Genomic DNA, 19,905 nt, shown 5'->3' on the forward strand with positions numbered 1-19,905 from the left:
GTAAGTGTGTAAGCCCTGAAATTGTATAGGAGAGCATTTTATTAAGGTTTATGACGCTTTTTACTCAAAATGGCCCGAATATAGCCTATATGACTTTACTTTGCCCATTTCCTAAATTTCTTATTAAATGAACTTTATTTATCTCATAACATGTCAATATTATCTAGTTATAGGTGTATAATGAAAGAAATCACATCAAAAGAGCATATTAACACAAAATAGCCCTAATATGGCCCATATGACTTCTATTTAGCCCATTTTCTATCTTTGTTGTCAAATGACCTTTTTGTTTCCATAACATGTCACTATTAGGTGATATTAGGTGTATAAGGCTAGAAATCACATCAATAAAGCATTTCAATAAGTTTAACACCGCATTTTACTCAACATGGCCCAAATAGAGCCTATATGACTTCTATGTAGCCCATTTCCTACATTACTTCTCAAATGAACTATTTCTTTCTCATAACATGTCAATGATGGGTAGTTGTATGTGTGTAAGCCCTGAAATTGTATAGGAGAGCATTTTATTAAGGTTTATGACGCTTTTTACTCAAAATGGCCCAAATATGGCCTATATGACTTTACTTTGCCCATTTCCTAAATTTCTTATTAAATAAACTTTATTTATCTCATAACATGTCAATATTATCTAGGTATAGGTGTATAATGAAAGAAATCACATCAAAAGAGCATATTAACACAAAATGGCCCTAATATGGCCCATATGACTTCTATTTAGCCCATTTTCTATCTTTGTTGTCAAATGACCTTTTTGTTTCTCATAACATGTCACTATTAGGTGATATTAGGTGTATAAGGCTAAAAATCACATCAATAAAGCATTTCAATAAGTTTAACACCGCATTTTACTTAAAATGGCCCAAATAGAGCCTATATGACTTCTTTGTAGCCCATTTCCTACATTACTTCTCAAATGAACTATTTCTTTCTCATAACATGTCAATGTTGGGTAGTTGTATGTTTTTAAGCCCTAAAATTGTGTAGGAGAGCATTTTATTAAGGTTTATGACGCTTTTTACTCAAAATGGCCCAAATATGGCCTATATGACTTTACTTTGCCCATTTCCTAAATTTCTTATTAAATAAACTTTATTTATCTCATAACATGTCAATATTATCTAGGTATAGGTGTATAATGAAAGAAATCACATCAAAAGAGCATATTAACACAAAATGGCCCTAATATGGCCCATATGACTTCTATTTAGCCCATTTTCTACCTTTCTTGTCAAATGACCTTTTTGTTTCTCATAAAATGTAACTATTAGGTGATATAAGGTGTCTAAGGCTAGAAATAACATCAATATAGCATTTTAATAAGTTTAACACCGCAGTTTACTCAACGTGGCCCAAATAGGGCCTATATGACTTCTATGTAGCCCATTTACTACATTACTTATCAAATGAACTATTTCTTTCTCATAACATGTCAATGTTGGGTAGTTGTATGTGTGTAAGCCCTAAAATTGTATAGGAGAGCATTTTATTAAGGTTTATGACGCTATTTACTCCAAATGGTCAAAATATGGCCTATATGACTTTACTTTGCCCATTTCCTAAATTTCTTATTAAATGAACTTTACTTATCTCATAAAATATCAATATTATCTATTTATAGGTTTAGAATGAAAGAAATCACATCAAAAGAGCATATTAACACAAAATGGCCCTAATATGGCCCATATGACTTCTATTGAGCCCATTTTCTACCTTTCTTGTCAAATGACCTTTTTGTTTCTCATAACATGTCACGGTTAGGTGATATTAGGTATCTAAGGCTAGAAATCACATCAATATAGCATTTCAATAAGTTTAACACCGCATTTTACTCAACATGGCCCAAATAGGGCCTATATGACTTCTATGTAGCCCATTTCCTACATTACTTATCAAATGAACTATTTATTTCTCAAAACATGTCAATGATGGGTAGTTGTATGTGTTTAAGCCCTAAAATTGTATAGGAGAGCATTTTATTAAGGTTTATGACGCTTTTTACTCAAAATGGCCCGAATATGGCCTATATGACTTTACTTTGCCCATTTCCTAAATTTCATATTAAATGAACTTTATTTATCTCATAATATGTCAATATTATCTAGTTATATGTGTATAATGAAAGAAATCACATCAAAAGAGCATATTAACACAAAATGGCCCTAATATGGCCCATATGACTTCTATTTAGCCCATTTTCTATCTTTCTTGTCAAATGACCTTTTTGTTTCTCATAACATGTCACTATTAGGTGATATTAGGTGTATAAGGCTAAAAATCACATCAATAAAGCATTTCAATAAGTTTAACACCGCATTTTACTCAACATGGCCATAATAGAGCCTATATGACTTCTATGTAGCCCATTTCCTACATTACTTCTCAAATGAACTATTTCTTTCTCATAACATGTCAATGTTGGGTAGTTGTATGTGTTTAAGCCCTAAAATTGTATAGGAGAGCATTTTAGGATCGAACCATGGGAACGAATCTACAGGGCTATCACCTTCTTTGGCCAGATCTTCCAACCACCCGGGTACAAATCAGCCAATAAAAAAAAGACAAGTAGAAGCGAGTTCAATCGGAGTAGGCAGGGCTAAGGTTTATGACGCTTTTTACTCAAAATGGCCCGAATATGGCTTATATGACTTTACTTTGCCCATTTCCTAAATTTCTTATTAAATGAACTTTATTTATCTCATAACATGTCAATATTATCTAGTTATAGGTGTATAATGAAAGAAATCAAATCAAAAGAGCATATTAACACAAAATGGCCCTAATATGGCCCATATGACTTCTATTTAGCCCATTTTCTACCTTTCTTGTTAAATGACCTTTTTGTTTCTCATAACATGTCACGGTTAGGTGATATTAGGTGTCGAAAGCTAGAAATCACATCAATATAGCATTTCAATAAGTTTAACACCGCATTTTACTCAACATGGCCCAAATAGGGCCTATATGACTTCTATGTAGCCCATTTCTTACATTACTTATCAAATGAACTATTTATTTCTCAAAACATGTCAATGTTGGGTAGTTGTATGTGTGTAAGCCCTAAAATTGTATAGGAGAGCATTTTATTAAGGTTTATGACGCTTTTTAATCAAAATGGCCCGAATATGGCCTATATGACTTTACTTTGCCCATTTCCTAAATTTCTTATTAAATGAACTTATTTATCTCATAACATGTCAATATTATCTAGTTATAGGTGTATAATGAAATAAATCACATCAAAAGTGCATATTAACACAAAATGGCCCTAATATGGCCCATATGACTTTTATTCAGCCCATTTTCTACCTTTCTTGTCAAATGATCTTTTTGTTTCTCATAACATGTCATTGTTAGGTAATATTAGGTGTCTAAGGCTAGAAATCACATCAATATAGCATTTCAATAAGTTTAACACCGCATTTTACTCAACATGGCCCAAATAGGGCCTATATGACTTCTATGTAGCCCATTTCCTACATTACTTATCAAATGAACTATTTCTTTCTCATAAAATGTCAATGTTGGGTAGTTGTATGTGTGTAAGCCCTAAAATTGTATAGGAGAGCATTTTATTAAGGTTTATGACGCTTTTTACTTAAAATGGCCCGATTATGGCTTATATGACTTTACTTGGCCCATTTCCTACATTTCTTATTAAATGAACTTTATTTATCTCATAACATGTCAATATTATCTAGATTTAGGTGTACAAGGAATGAAATCACATCAAAAGAGAATATTAATATAAAATGGCCCTAATATGGCCCATATAACTTTTATTCAGCCCATTTTCTACCTTTCTTGTCAAATGACCTTTTTGTTTCTCATAACATGTCATTGTTGGGTAATATTAGGTGTTTAAGGCTAGAAATCACATCAATTTAGCATTTCAATAAGTTTTAGGACTTACCTCATCAAGCTGTTGAGTGTCCGTACAATGAGTCACAATGTCAAGCATGAATCTCATCACATACAAAGCACAATCAAGTCCATTTTCTTATTGTGTGCACTAGCATATGACAAACAAATCACATCAGTGAAACATGCAAAGGAAATGAGCAAATATTTACTAACATAGTTTTTCAAGATAATCACAATATCATGTAAATTACCAACGGTGACTTCCATGTTGGCCCCTTTGGAGCACGACAATGTAGCTTCTTTATAACACTGTTGTAAAAAAAGTACATTCAAATTTGATTAGTCGTATGACCACTAAATTAGTTATTATTAGCAATAATCATCACTAGGTTTCTATATATATTTACTTTTGCAATATAGACTTCACGAGCCACTTCTCTGATGATCGAGCTGAATCAAGGTGATAAATTGTGTTATTGGAATTACAAATCACCATGAGGCTCCAATGATCCCTACATAAGTTCACAATAGACAAGCAAATTAATATTTAGGAGTCAACATATAATGAGGCCAAATCGATTGAATTTGACATGGTTAGACTTACTCTCTATAACATGGGGCGAATATGAACTTGTCTCCTGCACGCACTGTTTCCCTGATACTCTGTTCAACATAGTACAACACATCATGAGGGTTGCCTATGATTCTAGTAGTGGATAACTGCTCGGGGCATAACCACCCAACTTTACAAGGAGAATCAGTTTCAGTTAAGTGCTCCTGTAGTGCTCTGCGTGCATGAACATTGAATAATTAATCAGATGTAGGATAATCACCATCAATTTGAATAACTTGAAAAAAGTAGATTATGTGGGCATTAAAGTACCTCATGAATGTTTGAATGAGGGAAATGTTAAGATTTGCACCACGTAGAAATTCCTTCACAACTTCTTTGCTGATCCATGCAACTGCATCCTCATCATAGTGGAACATTGCCTTAGGAAGTGCAACATCCATGGGATCGACCAAATGACAAGCACTGTTATGATGATCCCGGTCCCTTGCATCATACTTCCTTCAGGGTGAGCCCGGTTCCGTACTTTATCTTGTAATGTACACATGTGTCTTTCAAAAGGGTAGCACCACCTCATGAACACTGGACCACACAACTTAATCTCACGCACCAAATGAAGAACCAGATGAACCATTATGTCAAAAAATGAGGGTGGGAAATACATCTCAAATTTTCACAAAGTCACAACCACATCTGCTTGCAAAGCATCTAGTGTATAAGGATCAAGAACTTTGCTACAAATTGTATTGAAAAACGGACAAAGGCTTGTAATCGCTTCCTTCACGTGTTTCGATAGAATACCACGGATTGCAATCGGTATGAATACTTGCATCATAATGTGACAATCATGGGATTTCATACTTGTCAGCTTCAATTCTCCATTTAAGGTTACAAATCTTTTCATGTTAGATGAGTACCCTGATGGAACCTTAATGTCGTACAGACATGCACAAAACATACGTTTCTCTACCCTTGACAATGTATAGCAAGCCGGGGGTAAATAATTCTTTTCATCCTTCCCTTTACCCTTAACTTTCTTCTTTGACGCATCTTTGGCCTTTCCCTTTCCCTGGCTCTTATCCTTCCCTTTTTTCGAAACATTATCATCTTCTATTCTCGGCTCCTTCCCCTTTTTAACCTTTTCTTGAGGCCACAATTCTGGACGAATCCCCATCTCTTTCAAATCTAACCGTGCACCCTTTCCGTCCTTTGTTTTGCCTGGGATATTCATAAGCGTCCCCAAAAGAGCATCGCACACATTCTTCTCTATATGCATCACATCAAGACAATGCCTAACGTCATGTTCTCTCCAGTACGGAAGCTTCCAAAAGATTGATTCTTTCTTAAACAAAGCACCTGAGACCAAAGTTTTTTCTGATTTCCCAAACACCGTTCGTATCCCTTTCACCCGAGCACTAATCTCAGTACCAGTCAATGGTCTAGGCGCAGTATCCTCTTCCACGTTTCCATCGAAAGCCTTTTTTGCCTACGGTACGAGTGATCACGCTTAAGGAACCTTCGAGTCCGTAGGTAGACATCTTTGTGAGAATGAGTCAGGTATATGCTTGATGTGTCATCAATACATATGGGGCATGCTTTTTTCCCTTTGACATTGTACCTACACAAGTTGCCATATGCAGGGAAGTCATTCATGGTCCACATAAGGGCTACACGCAATGTGAACATCTCGTTCTAATGAGCATCGAAAACGGAAACCCCTTCGTCCCACATCTTTCTCAAGTCGTCAATAAGCGGCGCAAGGTAAACATCTATGTCGTTTCCAGGTTACTTAGGACCAATTATTAGCAATGAAAGCATTACATACTTACGTTTCATACCCAGCCAAGGACGCAAATTATAAATCACTAAAAGTACCGGCCATGTGCTGTGTTGGGTACTAAGAAAGCCAAATGGATTCATCCCGTCCGTGCACAACCCAAGCCTTAAATTTCTGACTTCATTACCAAAATCCTCAAACTTCAAATCAATGTTCTTCCACTGTGGAGAATCAGCTGGATGCTTCAGCATTCTGTTTTTCTTTCTTCCCTCTGCATGTCACCTCAAGTTTTTAGCGTCTTTTGGTATTGAGAATAGACGCTTAAACCTTGGAATAATGGGAAGATACCACAACACCTTAGCAGGAGGTCCCTCCGTGCCAGGATTTCAACTCATGCGCTTGTACCGCGACCGCTTGCATCGTGGACACTCATGCAGTTGTTCATACTCATTTCGATACAGAATACAGTCATTAGGACATGCATGTATCTTCTTATACTCTAAACCAAAGGGACACATGAGCTTCTTTGCGTAATAGTAAGACTTAGGAATTTCATTCCCATCAGGCAACATATCACTTAATGCGGTCAACAAAGAAGTAAAACTGATGTCCGTCCACCCATGCTTCGACTTAATGTTGAAATGTGTTAGCACGGCCGATAGTTTGGAGTATTTTTTGCACCCGGGATACAAAGGCTTTTTGGAAGCCTCCGATAATAACTCAAACACTTCACCTTCAACACCATGCAACATCTCATCCACTTGTTCATCCTCGACCTCATCCTCCTGATAATCATCGGCTCCATCCTCACCATTATCAACAATATAGTCATCATTCTCGTATTCCTCGTCCACATGAATCTCATTGCTTCTAACATGCACATCATCCCGATCAAGATCCCCATTGTACTCTCCACTTTCTCCGTGCCAAATCCACACATGGTATAATTTCCTAAACCCACGACTAATACATGATCTCTAATGATTTCAAAACTATCGACCACATTCACATTATTATAATCAACACAAGGACAATAAAGGCCTTTGCCACCCAGTTTGCGTTGATAAGCTAAAGCCCTCTCGCAAAACTCTTGAACCCCATTCCAAAATTCCAATGTATCGCGTCTACCATAAATCCAACCACGATCCTTCTCCATTTAGTAAATTGTCTCTAAACATATATAACAACATATAATTTATAATGTGTAAGTGCTACATATTTTATCTAAATCAAATTCAAGTACAAAATGTGAATATACCATTCATATAGTGAAAAAATGCATGTTTCCAAAGGGTCCTTATCACTCCAACCTAACCCATCCTTGAATGTATACTCTCACTAGTGAATGTATGTCAACTTTCCAATTTTAAGGAAAATCGGGCAGCATTTTCCCCTAGTTCTCCAAGTACACGATGTAGATAATTAATTACCCACATATGTACCCAGAGAACATAGTGAGGAAATGGTAAGCCAAGATGTTCCTTAAAATCGAAAAGAAAACATACATTCACCACCTAAGTGAGAGTACACATTCAAGAACAGTCCCAACCGGGGACTATTCAAGACTTTCTCCTAATGAGAAAGCCTTGAACGGGTATCTAGGCATATGATGATGCAAGTATTCTATATATTGTTGTATTTATTTGCAATTAAACAATACACAAGTTGCAATTTCATGAATAAACTTTTATTAAATGGATAAATAGAAAGAAATATAGCTAAGTAAAGTTTATAAGTCATACCAATATAGCAACTACCCACTTCAGCTGAATATGTAGTCCTCAAGCTAAACTCGTGCTTCAATTCACAAATCTATTAAAAAAAAAACAATAAACAAAAATTAGGTTAAATATAAGGTATGTACTATTTCTTTCTCATAACATGTCAATTCACTAATTTATTTATAAGCTAAAACACATCATTCATCGGACTAACAATTGCTAAACAATGTATTCACTACATTAATTCATCTAATTTATTCAAAATTGCTAAACTAACAAGGTTACTAATCTCTAATTTTTTAAAAATTACCCATCAAAACAACTTAAAAGTAACCATTCACCCATTCCAAAATTCATCTACTTTAGTAACAAGCAAGGTTACTAATCTCAAATTTATTCAAATATACCCATCAAAACAACTTAATATTAACCATTTCAACATTCCAAAATTCAACTAAATTAATAACAAAGTTCACTTATCTCTAACTTATTCAAAATAATCCATCAAAAAACCTTCAAATTAACCAAGTAACATACCAAATTTCACTTATTTAAGTACCAAGGTAAATATAGTCTATAATTATTTCAAAATTATCCACCAAAACACATTAAATTAACCATTAAAACATAATAAAATAAAACTAATTGAGAATCACTAATATTTTCACAAATTCCCAATAAAGCAACCTAAAATTGAGAAAAATTAGAGTATACTTATATTCAAAACTAAATTTTAATTTGCAAACAATGATTCAACATGCAAAACACAATAATATAAGTAAATAATTAGAAAATAATTGTGAAATAAAAAAAAAGGAAAAACCTTGAAATAGTGAGGAAATTACCTCGGTGGTGGAGGAGGGCAGCAGCAGGTGGTGGAGGAGGGAACGGCGTGGCAAGCAGGTGGTGGCGCGACTTAGCTTCTACACCTTCACAACCCTCTTGAAATTGAACAGAGAAAGAGAAGGAACAGGGGGGAAAACCCGATCAGGGGAGAAAGAGAAGGGTGGGGCTGGTGGCCGGCGACGGTGGCAGTGGTAATGGTGGTGGGAAAATGGAGAATGAAAATGGAGAGCTTAGGGCTCGAATGAATGAATGAAACAGTGAAGAAAGAGAGAAGGAAGAAGAAAGAAAGTATAGGTAGGGCGCGTTTTTTTTTTAAAATAAGGCACCGGTTCAAACCGGTGCCCTTTTTATTTTTGGCACCGGTTTGGGCTGAACTGGTGCCTTTTCTATATAAAATTGCGCCCAATTTTGGGCCGGTTTAGGACACCGGTTTGGCTTGAACCGGCGCCTTTATGGGGGTGCCTTATTGTATTTTTCTACTAGTGGATGGAAAAGTATTCGTTTACAAGGCTAGATTAGTAGCAAAAGGTTACAGGTAAGTTCATGGTATTAATTACGATGAAACCTTTTCTCTAGTCGCAATGCTTAAATCTGTTCGGATCCTCCGAGCAATTAATGCATATTACAATTATGAAATATGGTAGATAGACGTCAAAACCTCCTTCCTCAATGGTATTTTGAAAAAACCTATGTATATGACACAACCTGAAGGTTTTTTTGACCAAAACAATGCTGGTAAAGTTTGTATGCTTAAAAAACCCATTAATGGGCTAAAGCATGCTAGTAGAAGTTGGAATCTGCGATTCAATGAAGCCATCAATAAGTTTGGTTTTACCAAGAATCCATATGAATACAGAAGGTCAGTGGGAGTGACTTCGCCTTCCTAGTCTTATATGTCGAAGACATATTGCTCATTGGAAACAACAATTCGTTGTTAGAGTCTATAAAGGCCTAGCTCGAAAAGTGTTTTTCAATGAAAGACTTGGGAGAGGTTCAGTACATATTAGGCATCAAGATCTATAGGGATATATCAAAAAGGGTGATTGGATTGAGCCAAATTACTTATATTGATAAGGTACTAGCTCGATTCGGTATGGAGGAGGCCAAGAGAGGTCACCTGCTCATGTCACATGGAATAACCCTAAGCAAGAAACAGTTTCCACATACACGTAATGAGCGAGAAAGGATGTATTAGATTCCATACGCTTCACTAATTAGATCGATCATGTATGCCATGATATGTACTAGGCCTGATGTATCGTATGCCTTGAGTGCTACGAGCCGTTACCAATCAGACCCATGAGAGGCCCATTGGACTGCGGCCAAGAATATCCTAAAGTACTTGAAAGGAACACTAGTAGAAAAATGTAAAAGAGCACCGGTTCAAAACCCCCCTATAACACAGGTTTTGAACTGGTGTTCGTTTGAGGGATGCCAAAAGTGAGAGTTTTTGCCACCGGTTCTGAACCGGTGGCAATACAATAATTATTGGCACCATTTCGATTCAGATTCGGTGGGAATAACACAGTTATTAGCACTGGTTTTATTCAAAACTAGGGCACAAAAAATGCCTTACAAAAACAAAAAAAATATATTTTTTTTTTTTGCTTTTTTCACCTGAAACTGTCAGCAAACTGTTATATATATACATAATATACTTGAAACTGATAATTTCATTGATAGCCTGTAATTTACCCTTGCAAAAACAAAGAAAAAGAAATACATTGGATATATTCACTATAACAAGAGTAACAAATTCCTACATAAATTCACTAATTCACTAGCAAAGCAGCAACAACATAGTAGCAGAACAGCAACATCACAATTACTAGACAGTTTCAGCTCTGAAACAGCAGCACAGAGCAGAAATGCAGCATTCAAATCCTGAATCTCACACCATGCCACTGGCTGTTCTCTGGTTAGTGCAGAGCTTGTAAACTCTATGCAAGTATTGAATGATTAACTATAAGTAATTAAGATTGTACAAAAATTGACAAAGAAAAAAGATATTAATGTGCAAGTAAGAAGATCTATGCAAGTTATAATAAAGTAATGTTGGGGTTTGGTGAGTCCGACTCAACGCGGAAACAAACCCAAAACAAGACCGCACTCGCAATAAATAAAACCATAAACATAATTAAATTAATCACAAGATTAAGATAAAACGATTACCTTTGGACTGTGCGTCGCCCGACCGGAAGGGGCTCTTACTTTGAAAGCAAGCCTTGAAATTACGACGGCCTCCAACGATAGTCCACCCACAACTCGACCACCGAAAACGGTCTAATGCCTTGGGGTTAGCAAGGCCCGACCAAAACCCGAGTAATTAATGAGTTTAAAGGTTTTCACAATGGTGATGCCTTTTTCAACTCTTACTCAAGTGCTCTTCCCAATGCCCCAAGTTAGGTATTTATAGGGAAGAGCTAGAAAGTGAAAAGCTCTGCCATCAATGTGGGAGAATTGGATTTTCCCATTTTATTTTAAAGCTTAAAATAAAATTAATAGTGAAACTAGTAATAAATCAACAAGTAGCAAGCTCATCAGAGAGGTTAGCTGAGGACCATTTGGAGGAGGGGGGACCAAACTTGCTCCCCACTCCCTCTCCTAAAACCGGCCAACACAACACTTCACACACCTCTCACCATGCGCCACATGGCACCCACCCTTGGGCATCAAGGCACCCAAGGTGGGCTGCCTTGTCCGCGACTGCCTCGCCCAGCAGGCCTAGCAAAAGCGTACGGGCTGCTAGCCCTACTAGCCAGCAAGCCCAGCATGCTTGTGCAGGCTGCTAGGGCTCTCAGCCAGCGAGCCACGCACCAAGGATGCGGGCTGCTTTTGGCCTTGCACCTTGGCCCAGCATTTCTAGGCAGCACGTATTGGCCTAGCCATGCTGTTGCGGCTGGCGCGCCTAGCTTTGCGATGATAGCATTGGTGCACATGCTAGCCACCATGCTAGGTCATATGCCTTTAGCACTTGTTTTGCTTGGGGCATTCCGAAGCTAGGTGTATTTTGGTGTTTCTTAATTTATTACCATTTTCACGTCTCGTCTTTTACTATTTTTCGGCTCGACTTCAGACGTTCGGTTTTGACGCTCTAAGCTCGAATTCCCAATGTCTAAATATTAATTACTCGGTCGACTTATTAATTCCTTCCGGATTAATTCATCGCTTTGGTTCGTTAGTTGCTTGGGTGTGACCCGAAGGGTTCAGTCAAGATTAAGATGTAATGTTAATTATGCATTAATATTATTGATTGGAAGCGGCCTCCACCCAGGCATTTCGATCACTTGACTTTACTTAATATATTAGCTTTCTAATAATTCTGAACCCACTAACGAAATAGTACACTTGTTCGAAGGACACCATTCCTTCCAATATCTCACTTGTCCTTCCGGACAAGTGCGCATTTAGTGTACATCCTTTTTCCTATGTCGCTTAATGTCTCTTCATGAACTATAAGGTAATATTATTTTGTGATCCTTATTACGTTCAAAAGTGTTTCTCGATTCCGGGTCCGACTGTCAATAAATAGATGATTTCTAAAATCCATCCGAGCACGACCATGCATTTTCACAGTCTCGCTCTACGAGAGGCCTTGTATACAACAAAGATATCTTCCATATTTTAGTAAGGGGGCATTCCCAGTCTTGTAATGTAGCTCCTCTTACTGAGAGGACCTAGCCGCCCGAGTGTTGTCGTTATAATCCCCTATTACGGTAGACGTTTGACAACATAAAAACGGACTAGTACTCAAGCAAGAGAACTCACAATACTCATGGTCGAGGAAATACGTTTCGATAGCCATAATGAGAAGTATACTTATGACGATTTTTAATCTCTTAAAGTATTCTTATAGGTTGATCCATTATGGTTCTAAACCAATACCTATGCAAATTATTTATGACAATCATGTCCTCGTAGCACAAGAAAAAGGGCTATAAATCAGACTACACACTAATCTCAATTGGTCATTAATCGTCCACCGTTTAAATGACCTTGATTAGGGATAATTTTTTATTATAATATTCAATGTTCACTTAATAGGTGTTTCCTTACCAAGAATGATCTTGATACCCTATTTTGAATATTTTCATAATTGAATGGACTCATTATTTAATCCTAAACCACAATTAAATAGCAAACGGAGTGATAAAATATTGCATGAAATCTTATTAGTCCAAAACTTGAATGGTTTTTCTTAGTGTGTTACATTAAATGTTCAAAATTAACTAGAACACTAAATAAGGAAATCAAAGACAGTCTCCTACATGCATGATTCCCATTGCCACAACGTGCTTGTTGTGCTTCACTTGAGGCAAAGGTTTAGTAAGTGGATCGGTTACATTGTCATCCGTTCCAACTTTGCAAATTCTGATTTCACCTTCTGATTTCCATTCTCGAATCATGTGAAACTGTCGTTTGACATGTTTGACCTTCTGATGTTCCCTTGGCTCTCTGGCCTAAGCAATAGCTCCATTGTTGTCACAATAGAGGGCTATTGGACCCTTTAAGGAGGGTACAACATCAAGTTCATCAACGAACTTACGAATCTAAACAGCCTCCTTAGTTGCTTCAGCAGCTGCTAAGTATTCGGCTTCAGTTGTAGAATCTGCAGCTGTACTCTGCTTGGCACTCTTCCTACTAAACGCCCCTCCATTTAGACAGAACACATATCTAGATTGCGATTTGAAATTGTCTCTGTCAGTTTGGAAGCTTGCGTCGGTATAACCTTCCATAACTAATTCCTTTGAACCACCATACACCAAAAATTTATCCTTATTCCATTTCAGGTACATTAGGATATTCTTGGCCGCAGTCCAATAAGCCTCTCCTGGATCTGATTGGTAATGGTTCGTAGCACTCAAGGCATACGATACATCTGGCCTAGTACATATCACGGCATACATGATCGATCCAATAAGCAAAGCATATGGAATCTGATTCATTCTTACTCGCTCATCAAGTGTCTATGGACACTGCTTCTTGCTTAGGGTTATGCCATGTAACATTGGCAGATGACCTCTCTTGGTCTCTTCCATGCCAAATCGAGCAAGTACCTTATCAATAAAAGTACTTTGACTCAATCTAATCATCCTTTTTGATCTATCCCTATAGATCTTGATGCCTAGTATGTACTGAGCCTCTCCCAAGTCTTTTATTGAGAAGCACTTTCCAAGCCAGGCCTTTACAAACTCTAACAATGGAATTCTATTTCCAATAAGAAATATGTCATCGACATATAAGACTAGGAAGGCGATGTCACTCCCACTGACCTTCTTGTAAGAACAAGATTCATCTGGATTCTTGATAAAACCAAACTTACTGATGGCTTCATCAAATCACAGATTCTAACTTCTGTTTGCTTGCTTAAGTCCATAAATGGACTTCTTAAGCTTACAAACCTTCTCAGCATTGTTTTGGTCGACAAAACCTTCAAGCTGTGTCATATACACAGTTTCTTCCAAAATACCATTAAGGAAGGCGGTTTTGACGTCCATTTGCCATATTTCATAATTGTAATATTCAGCAATTGCTAGGAGGATCCGAACGGATTTCAGCATTGCGACTGGTGAAAAGGTTTCATCGTAATCAATACCATGAACTTGTCTGTAACCTTTTGCCACCAATCTAGCTTTGTAAATGAATACATTTCCATCTTTGTCGATTTTCAACTTGAAAATCTACTTACACCGATAGGTGTATAACCTTCGGGTAAGTTAACCAAGTCCCAGACTTGAAGTTCAAACATGGAATCCATTTTAGATCTCATGGCCTCTTGCCATTTAGCAGAGTCGGTGCTTGCCATCGCTTGCTTGTAGGTTGCCGGTTCATCTCCATCCATAATCAGGATGTCCTGATTCTCGGTTAATACTAAACCAAGATATCTATCAGGTTGATATCTCGGCCTTTGAGACCTACGTAGGGTAATGGATTGAGAATTTCCATTGTTGGTTTTACTTTGCACATTTTGATCATTTTGACCCGCGTCAACAGATGTTGTTTGAGCTCTTTGACTGTCATTCTAAATTTGTTTCTCATCCTCACGAACTTTGTCGAGATCGATTTTCCTCCCACTTGTCATTTTGGAAAGGTGTTCCTTCTCCAAAAAAAGACACCATCGCGAGCAACAAACACTTTGTTCTCCGATTTGTTGTAGAATTAATACCCTTTGGTTTCTTTTAGGTAGCCTACAAAGTAAACCTTGTCAGATTTGGGATGAAGTTTGTCAGAAATCAATTTCTTGACATATGCTTTGCATCCCCATATCTTTAGAAAAGACAACCTAGGAATTTTCTTCGCCCATAATTCATATGGAGTCTTTTCTACAGCTTTTGATGGTGCATGGTTCAGTGTTAGTGCCGCAGTTAGAAGTGCGTGTCCCCAGAAAGAGATAGGAAGATCACTAAGACCCATTGTTGATCGTACCATGTCTAACAAGGTCCGATTTTTCCTTTCGGATACTCCGTTCCATTGTGGATTTCCTAGAGGTGTCAATTCTGAAAGTATACCCTTTTCTTTCAGATGGTCATCGAATTCTTGGCTCTAGTATTCACCACCTCGATCCAATCGAAGGACTTGGATTTTCTTTCCATGTTGATTTTCAACTTCACTCTGAAATTCTTTGAACTTTTCAAACGATTCACATTTATGTGACATTAGGTAGACATAACCATATCTACTATAGTCATATGTGAAGGTGATAAAATATCGGTGTCCATTTCTTGTGGTGGAGCTCATTGGTCCACATAAATCAGTGTGTATTAGCCTAATAAGTCTGCTGCCCTTTCTCCCAACTTGGAGAATGGCTGTTTAATTAACTTGACTAATAAACATCCCTCGCAATTCTCAAACGATTCTAAATCGAAAGAGTCAAGAACACCATCCCGTAGAAGTCTCTTGATGCATTTGATGTTAATGTGGCCAAGACGACAATGCCACAAGTAAGTTTGATTTGACTCCATGGTCTTAGCTCTTTTGGTATCATTATAAACAATTTTATCTAACCACACAAACGTTTCATTCCATAAATATAAACAAGAAAAGTCTTGTGATCAAATTCAAAATGACGTCTAACGCCAAAAGATCAAAATATGGTAGATAAAACTAAACAAGTTTTAAATATAGACAAAAATATGAGATTACAAGCCTTTTTTGGAAAGATTATCTTCATTTTTCACTTGTGTACTCATATCCACTTGAAAAGCATTGCTCACTTTGTTCCTTAAATAGGAGCAAATAGTGAGCTAATTTTCCGGTATCTAATACCTCAAACATTGCTTATTTTCAAGTGTAAAGATGATACCTGATGTTGAGGTTACTTTTCTTTTCACCTCATCTTCCAAATACATGCTACATTCTCTTTTGTTGTGTCCGGGTTTACTACAATAGAAGCAGCGTATCTTAGCTTTGTTCTTGAACTCCTTCTTCTTTGATCTTAGAGCAACCTTAGCCTTCTTGCAAGAATAGGTTTTTTGGAGTTCTTGGACAACTTCCATCAAGGACAGTTTGTTCCGTTTGGCCGTGAGTCACATCTTTAATGCAACATACCCCAAGTGGAGTGAGCTTAGTAGCATGTGAGTCGCTTTCTCATCGTCCACTGGTTTTCCAATTAGCTCCAGATGGGTGAATAGCCTTGTCATTTTGAGCACATGAGCTTGAAGTGGCATCCCAGGACTAAGTCATGCACTATAGACCTTAGCCCATACTTCTTGTCTCTCTTTCGTGAGACACCCATCTTGCGGTGGCTTGATCCTCATGTTCGAGAGTGACCTAGTGACATCTCCCACAAGTCCATCATAATTGCTTCTGGTACTCTTGTTGACCATCAAATTGACTACATCCTTAAGAGCTTTAAGCATAATTTCCGGAAAATAGTTGGAGAACTTCCCCTTCCATTGAATCGGGATGGAGTTTGCCATGATTCTAGAAACTCTTTTGCAATCCACACTCAATTCCTCATGTGCCTCATAACTCATAATCCCCTTTGAGTAAAAACTCGGGATTTGAGTGTCAAGAATGTGCTCTAAGTGGCAATTTTTGAGGGTCTTTCGGAGTTCATCTTCCCATTCCTTAAAGTTTACCAAGTTCAGAGAAATTGGCAACTTTTCAGGCAATTCCGGGAGCATAAGGTTGTTGTCATTAGTGGAAGACATGATTCTACAGTTGAAATAATTTGAAATGAAGAACCATTCATAATACTTAAATAAGATTGAATTCATGCATTTTAATCAAACTTATTTAAAACGTCTTATTCACACATTTAAAAGTTGTCCCCATTGTGGGTGAGAATAAGTTGATACCAAGATCCAAAGAAACAAAGAGTGGTTAATCATGCTTTGGGTTGTCTTAACACTCAATCTCCTAAGGTAAGCAACGCTTTAATTTGCTAATGGCTATCAGCCACTCTTGTTGAATAAATCGTCGCATCTAATGCTCTCTTAACAATTTATCCACTTTGCCACGACATGTTAGGCCTCCATCACTCATATCGTTGAGTACAACCAAAACCAACTTGCATACCCGGTATGCCTTACGTTCCTTGGAGAAGTAGTGATGCCTCGCTTTGGCATAGCCCACCACTACCCTCGTTCGGTTGGTAAGTGTTGTTTTGGAAAGGCAAGTTTTACTCAATATTTAGGGACCTAGGGTTTCTATGTTGGTTGATTTAAGTGAACTTAATTAATCATCACAAAATTTGAAATCCTGAACATGCATCTAACATATAATTCATCATATACATAAATGTATATATATCGAAAAACATAAATAGAGATTCATTTGGCAACTAGCATGACCCCTTGAGATCTTCAAATCTTCAAAAGGTCTTCATTTGCAACTTCATGGCTTCGTCTTCCAAGACTTGACCAATATAAATGCAACTACTAGTATCTACGATTAGGACTTATCTAAATATTAAGGTACAAAAATACTCAATGGTTCGCATACCGTTTTTAGATTTACAAAAATACATCATGGATCATAGACCGTATTTTCTATCCTAATCGGTCCCCACTAGTTGCCATTTCATAAAACCTGTGAGAGAATATACATTCCATTCATCCATTCACTATCTGTGAATGGCCCATGCATTTTACAACGATAAACAAGTAACAATGCATAAACATGCGAGAACTAGTAACTAATCTAGGTGGTTAACCCAATTAACACATCTAATTAAAACTAGTCAAAGTTGTTTTAACCAGTTATGAAAATAATAAATGAAGCTCCCACTAAATTCCTTATGCAACTTAATTAATCCAATTAATTAAGTCGGTAAACCCAAATGTTTGCCAAAATTAAATTTTGCAAATGTCGCTCAAAAAACCGAGGGCTAGCCTCCAAAATTTTAATCAAATAAACAAAATAATTAAAATAATTAAAACGACAATTTAAACAAAAACTTACGTAGTCCAAAATGTCTAAGTGCCTAGCACTAAGACTTGGAGAGCTCAAACCCCGCACAACCATTTGATGCTCAACGAACGTGGGAGTGGGCCCGATGTCGCTAAGCGTTACACCGCCCACATCAGCGAACTTTCACGCGTCAATAATGTGGCCCTTGATGTAACAAAATAAATTAGGGCAATTCTCATTATTAATTTAATCAATTTAAATTAATCTTGAGATTTTGACAAAATAAAAGGGAGTTTGAAAAATGAACATAAGTTCAATAAAACTCCAACTTTAATACTTGTGAATACTTAAAATATGAAGATAAACAAATTTCTGTCAAAAGTTTTAAACTTTATGATTCCAATCAACTTAAATGATTAAATCAACAAAGTTTAACCAAAAAACATGGAATTTAATAACTCAAAGTTTCAATCACTTAACATAATTAAAGATTGAATCTTTAGTACTTAGAAGCCTCAAAGAACAACAATTTCACACATAATGCAATTAATTTGCAATTATGTGAAAAATAAAACCAAGCTTTCAATCATAAATTACCACCAAGAAATTATGCCTAAAGAGGTTTAAAATTGCATATAAATTAAGGAAAGAACCAAATACATAACCACCATAAATATGCAATGAATTTTCAAGGTTAGAAAGACTTAAAAATTTTCGTCAAAACGAAAAATCCCTCGAAAAGTGCATTTCTGGTCGTTTTTTGGCTAAAAACCAGTCCCTAAAAGGATAAAGCTATTTCTAGAACGCCTTTTCCTCCCAAAATTCACTAAAAACCAAGGATGCGGGCTACTGCTGAGAGCTCCTGCTGGCCTCGTGGCTTGGCCCAGCATTGCTAGGCAGCACACATTGGCCCAGCCATGCTGTTGCGGCTGGCGCGCCTAGCCTTGCAATGCTAAGATTGGTGCGCTATCACGCACCAGCCAGCCTAGGCTCGGCTTGGTGCGCATGCTAGCCACCATGCTAGGTCATATGCCTTTAGCACTCGGTTTGCTCGTGGCATTCTGATACTAGGGGTATTTTGGTCTTTGTTGATTTATTATTATTTTCACGACTCGTCTTTTACTATTTTTTACTCGACTTCCGACGTTTGGTTTCGACGCTCTAAGCTCGAATTCTTTACTCGGTCGACTTATTAATTCCTTCCGGATTAATTCGTCGCTTCGGTTCGTTAGTTGCTTGGGTGTGACCCGAAGGGTTCAGTCAAGATTAAGGTGTAATTATTAATTATGCATTAATATTACTGATCGAAAGCGGCCTCCACCCAGGCATTCCGATCACTTGACCTTGCTGAATATATTAACTTTCTAATAATTCTGAACCCTCTAACGGAATAGTACACTTGTTCGAAGGACTCCACCCAAACTTAAGATTAATTTCTAGGAGCAGTGTTATCAAAACGATAATAAGTCGTAAGAGTTATTCTGCAAGTAAACAAAATTCTCAAATCCAATTTACCCCACATAACTCCCTCATTGCCCCTACTCTGCTCCTCACACATAGCAGCCCGTAATTTCAATTTAAGCTTCAAGGCAGCCTGTACACCAATGCACAATCACACCACAGGCACACACCACAACAGCTCTTATTCACAAGCAAGTGCGTTACAGCCTCTATAATCATATGAATTTACATATAAAATTATAAACAAAATCACATTAGATACTATTATACTCACAAAACCATTACAAACA

The sequence above is a fragment of the Chenopodium quinoa genome, unplaced genomic scaffold (genome assembly GCF_001683475.1).
Source record: "Chenopodium quinoa cultivar QQ74 unplaced genomic scaffold, ASM168347v1, whole genome shotgun sequence".
Taxonomy (NCBI): Eukaryota; Viridiplantae; Streptophyta; class Magnoliopsida; order Caryophyllales; family Amaranthaceae; genus Chenopodium; species Chenopodium quinoa.